We start from the raw sequence: 12,477 nt of genomic DNA on the forward strand, positions 1-12,477 counted from the left end.
CCGTCAATCTTACAGACTGTCAGCGGGTTTGACTCATCAAGGACACGACAGGTTGGAATCGCTGCTGAGCCAAGACGAGCAAAAGAAATAAATAAATCAAATAATTCTTGTTGGCGAATCACGATCTTGGATTCATCGCTTGGCCCAGAAGCTTAAAGGTCACAAAGGTCAGATAATTAATTGAGAATCTCGATACTGACGATGATGCTCCTAACACCTACATTTATATTCAAAAAAATAAAAACACGTCACACCGATTTACTTACATCTTGCATCAGTTGGTAAAAGCCTGAAAACGTCTCTCAGAAATGTAGAAGAATAGTTGAAACAATCTTGCAGTTCATAAATGTTTGAAATTACTGAGTAAAAAAAAAAAAAAAAAAAGTCTCCTTTAGACTCATGTTTCTCATGCTTTTGATGCAAAGTCTCAAAGTGCCTCCTAGTGGATGGTAGCTGTACATCCATAAATTCATTTGACCTGGTTAAGAAGGTGTCAGGATAGTTCAAGTGCGCTAATTAACAGGATGGCACTTTTGTTTTTCTCACACTGTGCATGAGCTCGTTTCTCGACATTGAACAACCTGCAAACTCAATTTGTGTGTGTGCGGTTCACAGCTATGAAAAAAAAAAAAAAACACAAAACTGTGTTCAAAACATTCCTCAAACACAAACACAAACATGTGGCCATCACTTATTAATTAGCTTTACTAATTCTAACCGAGCGCATTACATTTACATTTGTGTCTGTTTTTTTTTAATCTTCGTTAAATTCTGAACTACTCGAAATGTGGATTGAGCCAATCAGGTAACTCGGTTTTATTGTCATTGAAACTCCTCATAGGAGTTCAAAGTAACAAGAGTGAGCAAATGTAACCATTTTTGAAAATTGCTTCTTCAGGTACAGCAACAACAACAAAATAAAATACACAAATACCGTTAATAATAATAATAATAATAATAATAATAATAATAATAAGAAGAATTCAAAATTCCATTTTAATTGCTTTCTAAAATTAGACTTGACCATAAATCTAATAAATTAAATGCTTTAATAATGTAAAAAATAATAATAATAAAAAAATAAAATAATAATAATAATAATAATAATAATAATAAGACTTGACCATAAATCTAATAAATTAAATGCTTTAAAAATGTAAATTACAAAAAAAAAAAAAAAAAAAAAAAACTACTACTACTACTAATAATAATAATAAGAATAAACTAAAAATATTTACTTCTCCTTGGCATACACAGCATTAAAAAAGATGTGGAGTTTTCCCAGAATTTGCAGAGGGGTGCAAGAATAAATAAATACATAAATAAATAAACTAATAAAATTGCATTTTGTACAAAAAACAAAACAAAAAAATAATTATAATTTTCCTTGTGTGGCTCGCTAGCTTGTTTTTGTTTACATGGCTAATTGTTGATTTAAGCTGAAAATTTTATGTGGCGTGACCAATCATCATCAGGTGTAAAAAGCTTCATTCACATGAAAGATGTATAACTGAAATTATAGATATCCTAAATTACAGATAATAGTACATCCTAATAATGAATAAACATTTGATGTGTTTTGATGGTAAATTAACTGTGCTGGGTCTGGTGAAATAACTCAACAAAGCCTTAATTGGCACTTCATTCCACTGGCTGGCCTTTAAAAGAAAAACAATGACAGCATCACAAAGAAACAAAGAAACAAACAATCCCCGGAATCATCTGCTCCTCTTGACATGTTTGACTGCTGGCTTATGTATGGAAGAGGAGGAAGACACATTGCTTGTCTGCAGAAACGGAAGGAGACGAGATCCTGATCTGTTGTCCAGAGCGCCCGTCCCCTGATCCACACAGATGCTTCTTGCAAGGTCCACCTGTCTGCTTGTCTGTCTTGTCTGTCTTGTCTGGCAAGGACAGGGCCACTGAAACAGACACATTTGGGCCGATCTCCCTTCTGTTTGGATCGGACCAGAATGGCTTTTGACAGAGACAGAATGGTGGAAAAAAAAAAAATGACGTAAGCCAACATTTGGGATGCTCCTTGAGAATTTTATTTGGTGTATGTTGCCATCTTGTGGTCATCTATGAGACGTTGCTGATCATTTTTTTTTCCTCCCGCTGAAGCCTGCTTAGTCGGCAGTCAATACATTTGACATTTCTCAAATAAATATTTACATTTGACCAATAAATGCATGAAAAAAGATATTTTGTTCATCCTTAAAGGGACAGAAAAATTTAACTCAACTCAACTCATATTATTATTCTTATTATGATGATGATGTTTTTACGCGGACCTTTTTTTTTTTTTTTTTTTTTTTTGCAAACGCACGCAGTGGACAAGAAGTTAGCTCATTGTCGCTAACAGTTAGCTCGGCTCCACTTTTGAACGATGCTGAACAACTTACTATTAATATTAGCTAAGTATTTCATCCATAGCTCCAAAATGGAGGAAGACAAAGCCCCTTTTTCTCCTTCTTTTTGAAAGATCTCACCTTCAACTCTTTGAAACTGATTAAAATGAATAAAACGCGGTGTCTTTGTTGACCTCTAATCTTAAGTCTTAATTTTTGTTTTATTTTATTATTATTATTATTATTATCCTGTTTTTCTTTTATTTATGTGCTCATTGTGCCTTTACAAAAGTATGTTGTTGCTTTGAACTTGCACTACTTCATGTGACTTTTGCGATATTCGTTGTTGAAAGTGCGCGTTCAATACAGCATAAAAAAAAAAAAAAACTTTACTCCTCGAGCTAGACTATTGTTGAAACATCATCTATAAGTGACTTTTAAGACACAATTATTATCGTAATCTCGATATTGTGTGAACTAAATGGTGGCTCGTGTTTATTTACTATTTACCATAAATGTAATCGCTAGGGCGCTAATGCTAATCACGATGCTAAATGCTAACCATTTAGCATAGGTTCATTTTGTTGGTGTTTAATTAATAATGCTCACGAACAGAAGATATGAAATAATGAGTAGTCATAGCCATTCATTTCAACTCATATAGAAATAGTGACGCATGTGCGCTAATGCTATTTGTGATCGCTAACCGTTTAGCATCGGCTAATTGTGTTGGTGTTTCATAATGCATATATATACACACACAGAAGATAAATAATAAGCAGTTATATCCACTCAATTGAACTCACTCGGGGGAAGTTGATTATGAAAGATCCGACAGTGAAAACGTTATAAAAGAAATGTAGTCAAGTTAGCCTCATTTAGCGAAGTAGTTCCTGTACTCAAAACTACACTCAAACTAAAAAGGGTTTGACTGTGCTAATTCAAATTGGGTGACATTTTGGGCTCCGATTGTGAGTTTAGTGAACCCGACTATCAAAAAAAACTTGTTTACTGTTCTATGAATACATTTAGAAGTTGTAGTTGTTTGTGGCTTTGACTTTGTTAGCGGCTAATGTTATTTTTTTTACTTTCACGCGACAGCTGATCAGTACAAACTGCACAGCACTTTTAGAATTGCTCACAGACTACAGCGGCTTGTCCCTTCAGCACATGCTGATTTGTGAATGTATTAAATCTGTCATCTTGGAGCCCTCTAACACATCTGAAAAAATAATAATAATAATAATAAATGGGTAAAACGCTTGCGGGCAGCCCTCCATTTTGAGTATGTCAATCATGCCTGCCTGGCAGCAGTCAGAACCTCTTTCCCGTCAATCATCCGGAGAGACTCTGCAGGCCACACAACAGACGAGATCGCGGCAGAATAAACGCAGCGAAAAAAAATGAAAACATTATGTAGATGACAGAACTGACTCCTGGCAGCGCTGAATGGAAAGCTCATCGTGCTCTTCGGCGATCAACCATTGAGCCGTTTCTCCATCTCGCCAATCTGTGCGCTACATGTAAAGAATTTCACTTTTTTGTTGTTGTTGTTGTAATATCAACGTATTTTGGCAGAGAATGTGTCAAGAATCACCAGACGCGAAGCGAACTTGGGCCGTGGAGGTGCACAGGGGAACAGAGGTAATAATCCGACCAAAAAAAAAAAACACACCCTTCTAAGACAGGCTTATATAGACAGCGACCTGTTGGAGGCAGGACCCAAATGCAGGGGGCAACAAGGTAAACAAGGTACTATGGCAAAATAAAATGAACAAGGTGAAAAACAAACTATTGCGACAAAAACACGAGGGCAACAAGGCACGACGTGGACAACATGGGATGACAGCGACAGCAGCAATGACTCAACAAGAAGTGAAAGAAAGCAGGGTAAGTAAATACACATGGTAACGAGAAAACAACACACACCTGGGCAAGGTACGAGAGGCTGATGGGGAGCTGATTGGTCAACACACTCAGGTGGACGTGGTTCGACGTCACGGGACAAGAGACGAGGAATACATGAAATAACCAAAAGAAAACAAAATCCCACCCCACACAAAACCAAAACATGACAAGTTGTGGTGAACATAGTCAGTTGAAATTGCGTTTTTGTCAAAATAGTTCCAATTCTTGTGAGCTAAATCTGTTTATAATTCTGTAAATTATGTTTTAACATTATTTTTACAACTTTGCGACTTGGTGGATTTCAGATTTCTAACTTCCGAATAGGAATGCTATGAAAATTGTTTGTATAATGGATAAATACATGTGAAGAGCCCAGGTGTTTTTTTGTTTGTTTTTTTTGTGTATTTTTTTTTGTGTGTGTGTTATTTCATTTGTTGTATACGGTTCCTGATAGAATTTTGTAATGTTATAACAAATGTCATAATGTTGTATATATTTGTTTTTCATATTGTTGTTGTATGTTTGGAACATTTGTGCAATAAAAAAAAATAATAAAAAAAAACTGAAAGGTTCCGCTGTGACTAAAGACAAAAAAAAAAAAAAAAAAAAAGATGTCATACGTCCTGGTATTAATGCTGCATTCGATGATGGTCGGAAGTCACAAAATTGCGAGAAGGTAAGTTTGCTGGAAGTCAAAATGAGTTTTATGAATCAAAAAAAAACAAAAAAAACAATTCAAGACTATCCGTCATTTCGGTTGTTTACGTTCGCCTCGAACGCTTTCAGGTCGGAACTGGGGCAAAAACAAACTCTGATACCCGACCGTCCTCGAATGCAGCATACGTCAGAAAAGTCCAACTTCTCACCTTCCTTGCATATTTCCACCAATCAGCTCCCTCGAAGCGCAGGTGCGTTGTCCAGGTGGAGCTCGTTGTCTCGTCAGTTAGCAGTTGACCTGTTTGGCGTCAGTTTGCGTTGTCCCCGTCGTCGGTGTCGCCTTTCCTTCATTATATCTTCGTCCTCTCGTGGTGAGTTTATTCACGTTGCTACGTTGAATCATTTTTTTGTAAAAAATTGTTTTGATTATCCCACGTAATAAGTCGTCTTTTCGAGTCCATTTTGCAGTCCTGCCTTTGCCTCCCCGTTTCATGGCGCTTTACAACTGTCGTTTCCCTTTCTGAAATCAGGTCCAGTGTGTAATTAAAAATAGTTAATTAAAAATACGTGAAATAAAGTTTCATTTCTTAAAAAAAAAAAAAAAAAAAAAAAGTTAACTTCCACTCCCAGCCATTTTCACAGAAGTAGTCCTGTTGGCTCCCGGCTGTTTTACCGGATTTTGAGTGATTTTTGCAAAGGCCCACAGAATATTGTGTTCTGTTGCTATAAAAGCATGGAACCTATCAAAAGAAAGATTAAAGTCTCTTCTTTCATCAGGAAAAAAAAAGTATGTTTCAATCTGTTTCCGTTTTGCAGCAATTAGCATTAGAAGAGAGCTCAGTTTCATCAATTTTCACAAATCTATTTAAAATTGTAAGTCATTTAGCCTTTTTTTTTTTTTCCCTACATGGCTCTGGTTGATTTCCTTTGCTCTGCTGCCACCTGCTGGCCGTTTGTGTCATAACTACCATTTCTGCAACCGTTCTTTGCAGTTGAGAGGCTGCATCAAAACCTTCTGTATGCTCTAGCATAAACCCCCCCCCGTATAAATACAATTTTTGGGACACTTAAAACATTAAAAAAAAAAAATTATTTACACGTTATTGGGAGCAAATGATTTTTTTTTTATTTTATTTTATTTTATTTTTTTTTTATTTTTTATTTTAGAAAATCATCTCGCGGGCAGGATTAAACACCTTTTGTGGGCCTGATCCGGCCCGCGGGTCGTATGTTTGACACCTCTGGTCTAGAGTCTAATTTGAATACTACGTAACAAAAACATTAGATATAAATATCTTGTTTAAATTACGGAGGGTTTATTTATCTGACAAAATACTTTTATTTAGTATTTATTTTTTATTTTTTTTTATTTATTTATTTTTGCCACTGAAAGATATTACAATAGGAAGCAAACTGGCTCAGATTTATCTCGTCCCCATGCATGATAATGACAGTAAACCAACAGGTTTTGTTAGCCCCATTTACTTTCTGTAGTCTGACGCCATCTTGCCCACTCGCACCCCCGCCGACGAGGAAAGCGGCCATTACCGAATAAGTGATTGTTACCTTTTAACCGCCAAAGGAAATAAACTGGAAAATCAGCTAAGTGAGTTGTATGCTTTTGCCGCGGCTGACTCATGAAGTCATCGTTTTTGTTTTTTTTTTTTTTTTTTTTTTTTTTTGTTTTTTTTTTTTTTTTGTTTTTTTTTAAAAGCTGGCGTTAAATCTTAGCCGATTTTGCGAGCGCGCGGGTCAGCTCGCGAGCCCTGCGACGGCGTGCAAATAAACCGTAATTGAGGGTTTCATCACCGCTACTAATTACGGAATGGCACTTATCTCGCCGCCGTCGTCGTTGTCGTGGGGATGTATGAGCGCATGTGTGTAAAAGTGTAATTATGTCAACCACGATAACAACCAAAAGTGTATTACTGGCGCTCTTATCTCAAGGGTGTAATTAGACGACTGCAGAGTGTGATCAGTAATTTGGTTATTTCTCACATATTATACGAGGCCGCTCGTTTATGTGAGCCGACGGTATTAAATGAGATTGACTCCACCTTTCACTCTGTCACTGCTTTTTGTTCATTCAATAAATCTTTAAGGGCCGCTGCAGTTTTGTGGCAGGATGGGAATCTCTCGCCAGCTAAATATCGGATTACGTTTAGGAGGGGTACGATTCAATTATCGATGAATTTCGATAAATTCTTGGCATATGCACGTGAATTTAAAATGTACCATCCCTGAGCTGTCACCATTTTGTTTTTCTGGGACATCCATCCGTCTGCTGTTTTTGCCTGGCTACTCATTGCTACATGCTAACAGGAACAAGAGATTTGGAGCTCATAAGAATCTGTTTAGAATCACGAGGTCGTCTTTTTGTTTCGTTTTTATTTACACAGTATAATTTCAGTTATACATCTTTCATGTGAATGAAGCTTTTTACACCTGATGATGATTGGTCACGCCACATACAATTTTCAGCTTAAATCAACAATTAGCAATGTAAACAAAAACAAGCTAGCGACCCACACAAGGAAAATTATAATGATTTTTTTTTTTTTTTTTTTTGTACAAAATGCAATTTTATTAGTTTATTTATGTATTTATTTATTCTTGCACCCTCTGCAAATTCTGGGAAAACTCCACATCTTTTTTAATGCTGTGTATGCCAAGGAGAAGTAAATATTTTTAGTTTATTCTTATTATTATTATTATTATTAGTAGTAGTAGTTTTTTTTTTTTTTTTTTTTTTTTTTTTTTTTTTTTTTTGTAATTTAAATTTTAAAGCATTTAATTTATTAGATTTATGGTCAAGTCTAATTTTAGAAAGCAATTATAATGGAATTTTGAATTATTATTATTATTATTATTTTATTTTTTATTATTATTATTTTTTACATTATTAAAGCATTTAATTTATTAGATTTATGGTCAAGTCTAATTTTAGAAAGCAATTAAAATGGAATTTTGAATTCTTCTTCTTCTTCTTCTTCTTCTTCTTCTTCTTCTTATTATTATTAACTGTATTTGTGTATTTTTGTTTCATTTTTATTTACACAGATGCTCGCGACGAAAACAAACAACGGGAAAGAACAAAGACAAAAAAAATAATAATAATCTGAAATGAGACATCCAGAGATGACAGATCAATGGAGTGTGTTCGTGCCATTTTTTTTTTTTAAACTGCTGTCAAGAAAAAAAACCATACAATGTTAATTTTACACTGCGTGCTTGCCAGAGTAAAACATACGACCGTCAAGGCGTTGCCGTAGTTACAGTATGACATCATGAGGTTTATCCGGACTGCTTCCTCTTCCTGACCAGCAGCCTCTGCTCGACATTGATTTGATCACTCCTTTCCAGTTTTCATTACAAGCTGCCTGTTCCCAAGGCTAATTGTTTTTCTTATGTTGCTCACATGTTTCCCCCCCCCCGCAGTAGACATGATTAAAATGTGATAAACTGACGTCATTTTCAAAAACGATAAGCTAATATCTCGCTCGCTGCCAGCCCAGTTAAAATGGAACTTTCGACGTCTATAACCGTCAATGGCAGTTAACGTGATACGTTGGTTGCCACATTTTAATCATGTGCAACTTGATGAACACGTTTGGATTCAACTCAAATGAGTTTTTTTTATATATTTTTTTGTCTTATTTTTGGGGGGCTTTTTAATTAGGAAAAAAAAGGTCACAACATGATGAAACTTTAAATGACCTTGTCTGTCATGTTTTCTTTTATGATTAGATGAGATTAATCTGGAATGATTTATTCTGAAATTGTTGTAATTTGAAAAACAATTAGAAAAAAAATCAAATAAAAATTTGGAAAAAATTTGAAAAATTTTTAATTAGAAAAAGGGTCACAACATGATGAATGGATGACTCAGTTCAAAACCCAACATGATGAAACTTTAAATGACCTTGTCTGTCATCATGGTTTCTTTTATGATTAGATGAGATTCATCTGAAATGATTTATTCTGAAATTCTTGTAATTTGAAAAAAAAAATGTGGAAAAAAAAAAAAATTGTCGCCCTTCCACCACTTCCCTAGCACCGGTGTGAAAATGTAGATTTTATAGAAAATTTAGATATAAATTGAGGTATAAAATGTGCGATTAATCGTCAGTTAATTATTGAAGTCATGCGATTAATTAGGATTAAAAATTTGAATCGACTGACGCCGATAGTTCTGACACTTCCACAAATTCATACAAACCTCAAAAATAACACCGTATACGGGTGCTCGTCAAAAAAATTAGAATATCCTCAAAAAATTGAATAATTTCTGTAATTCAAAAATTCACACTGTCATAGATTCAGGGTCTACAATTTGATTGATGATTTCAAGTATTTATTTTGACATTATTTGGGCTTGTAGCTCATAAAACCCACGAAAACAGGATTTATTTGTTGAACGTAGCAAGCAAATAATGACTTGCTTGCACGGCTTCATCCTGGAGGTGAATTCACTTCGAATTGACTAATTGCGTCAGATTAATTTTGTTCAGAGTAGTGTGTGCGTGCGCACAACGTGTATTTGTGTGTCAACAGGCACTGGTGTCCTGTTGAACCACTTAAAGGATTCTATTTAACGGGTCAGCCAAGCAATTAATCAAGGGTTTAATTGGAATCCTGAGTCGAGTGACACAATTTATGCAAATGAGGTCATTAATATTCAAGCCTATATTCCCTGCTTGAATTAAAATGGCTTATCCGCCATCGCAGGCTAGCACTTTCATTATAAAAAAAAATAAAAAAATAAAAAAATTAGGGAGCATTAATAAATCCAAATGCGCATTTATTGCCCAGAGAGGGAAAAATCCGAAATATCAGAAAGGAGCAAATGTTTGTTTCATACTCGGTTAGTATGAGGCCATGTTGATGCTGCTAATTTTGCCTCATTAGTAACAGACTGCTATCAGCAGGGATTCCGTTTTTAATTGGATCACCAAACGATTCAAACTATGGCTGCTACCTAATTGCTTTTTTTTTTTTTTTTTTTCTTCCATTTTGCCATAAAATTTAGCATGTGCAATTGGGACACGTGAAATCATGTTTGATTCTTCCTGTCCAAGGATATTAAGTTTGGGTTCCTTGTTCTATGATGAGAAACTATTTGTTTTTTTTTCTCAAAAAGGTTTTTGCCACGGAATGTTGACTTTAGCGGTCACTTGAGGTGTTTTTGCTCATGCTCGGTAATTGAGGAGCATGCGAAGTGGTCTCGTTACCGAGTCATTGTAAAAGTAATGGAGACGTCAATAATGTTATATCTCAATTTAAATAAGAGATTAGCATTTAAGCCTTCAAATGCCATTGTACCACAATGTCGACTTTCTGATTGGTGCCATGAAACTGTGCTGATTGTAAACGGCGCTCGCTGCTCGGGCCCTAACTAGAGCTGCGATGCAACTAATAAAGGGCCTCAGAGCTCGGGCCACTTTGGGGTATTAAATTCTATTAATCAGGCAAGATCATTTATTAAATTAAAAAATAACATTAAATACAAATAAATAAATAAAATAAAATAAAGAATAAATAAAAATAAAATATGTAAAAAACACGAGGGGAAATAAATCACACAAAATAAGTCTTTGTGGACTCAAAATAGAATGCACACGTAATTAAAGTGATCTTTGCTTGCATGAGACCCCACTGCACTGATATTGATAAACATTATTCATTATTTATAACTCCTGGTTTCTGTTGTTGCACAGATAAAATGGAGGATTTTTTTTTTTTTTTTTTAATGACCATATTAAAAGCCACGATGTATTAATTCAGTCTAGGGCTGTCAAAATCAATTGAGTAATCGATTAAAAAATTAATCGACAACTGTTTTAATAATCGAGTAATTGTTGGGAGCCATTTTTTTTTTCATTTCAAACTGTCCAAATCCTCTGATTTCAGCATATCAGCAGTCATTGTTCACTGATTTCTATCGTCCTTCATGAAAGAAGACCGATTATCTTAGATTGCTAAATAAACACCAATCACAACGTCATAAAATAGTAATCAGGGGGAAAACTTTAATGAAAAATGAAAAAATGAATCTGATTAGTCGATTAATCGGTAGATTAATCGATTGTAAATGTATTCGATCGTGACGGCACTAATTCAGTCGCCAATTAGCAATCAAATGAATGGCGCATGCTAGTTAACGAGGATGCTGTGAAAGCGTCTCATAAAAAAAATTGTCCAAATAATCATGTAAACATTCAGATGCAATTATTTTAAACTTCTGCCTGTCGTGTGTTATTTACGGACGCCATTGTTTCCTGAATCGTCTCATCTCCGTGCAAGGAAGTTAGCGTAAGTGTTTTTGTTGTTGCTTTTTTTTCTTTTTATCCGGCGCTCACAAGGGGATGTTTGACAGCTGGAGCGCGACGGGTCACGGCAAAGAAATGAAGCAGGCACTCCAAAATATAGCGAGAACAGATGGATCCTTTTTGAAAAATACCACATTCGATAGCCCAAATTGGACTAAGCCAGGCGGTTGTAAGACTCATCACTATTTGCCTTCAACACATTCACTGCCAGCCCAGCAAAAATGCATCATTTGACGACTTTTGCCGTCAATGGCAGTGAATGAGTTAAGAGCAAGCAGTCTTAGCTAATAGCGTGGTTATTTTGTCTGATGTATCGTGTCACTCACACGCTCGCTGTTGCTCATGTGCGCAGGCTGCTTGGGGTTTGCAGTAATTACTGCAGTGGAGCAAGGGGAGTTGTCTTTTTTTCCACGGCAGATGGCTCGGCACCGTGCTGGATCAGGTAACCGTGACAACCACCTCTTCCCCCCCCCCCCACACACACACTTAACAGCGCTATAACGGCTCTTCAACACGGGCCGAATGTCATTATAGAATCTTTGGAGAGAAAAAGAGGGCTGGAAATTAGCTAAATGAGAGAAGGGGGGAATTTGGAGTTTAGGGAAGTTATTCTTTCAAGGGCTAAAGTCAGTGCTTCTCAAATAGTGGGTGGCCCCCCAAAGGGGGGGGCACGTTTGACCTCGGGGAACATGCTTTTTTACTCATTTATTTTATTTTTTATTTTATTTTTTTACTGTCCTAAAGTGCAATTGCACCTCCACTACATTAGGGGGCAGTGGCGCTCTCATTATTGGCAGTGCGCGCGCAGGGAGCATTCGCTCTTTGGTGTCGGGGATTTGTTTGCACTGAGCAGGCGCGCTTTGCAAAAAAAAAAAAAAAAAAAAAAAAAAAAAAATCAGCACAAATTATTTTATATTTTTGTTTTGCAGGTTTTTTTTATATATATATTTTTTATATATAATATTGTGCTCCTGAGTTAATGTTGGTGATCAGTTTGAATGCATTATTATTTTTTGATTTATATGTAATTTTATTTTTCCGGATCATATGGTTTGACATGGTCAGTCAAAAAATGTTTATAGTTTAATTAAGGATTTAATTTTATTATTATTATTATTTTTTTTTTAATTTCAGATGCACTTTAAATCTTTTCTGTTCCAGTTAATAAAGCTATTCTTTGTTGTTGGTTGGTCCATATTTTTATTTTTTTTAATTCTCTTAGACGTTAATAC

At 35.4% G+C, this 12,477-nt stretch overlaps 1 protein-coding gene across 4 annotated transcripts in view; it reads left to right on the forward strand.

Moving 5' to 3' along the window:
* The first annotated feature begins 5,156 nt into the window (after window positions 1-5,156).
* rbms3 (RNA binding motif, single stranded interacting protein) overlaps window positions 5,157-12,477 on the forward strand; it is a 268,599-nt gene continuing 261,278 nt past the window's right edge. For all 4 annotated transcript variants that reach the window (XM_077507158.1, XM_077507159.1, XM_077507156.1 and 1 more), the window contains exons 1-2: window positions 5,157-5,287; window positions 11,598-11,687. The gene's annotated coding sequence lies outside the window, so the exon portion shown is untranslated. The remainder of the gene's footprint in view (window positions 5,288-11,597; window positions 11,688-12,477) is intronic.

Source organism: Festucalex cinctus, chromosome 19 (genome assembly GCF_051991245.1).
Source record: "Festucalex cinctus isolate MCC-2025b chromosome 19, RoL_Fcin_1.0, whole genome shotgun sequence".
NCBI lineage: Eukaryota > Metazoa > Chordata > Actinopteri > Syngnathiformes > Syngnathidae > Festucalex > Festucalex cinctus.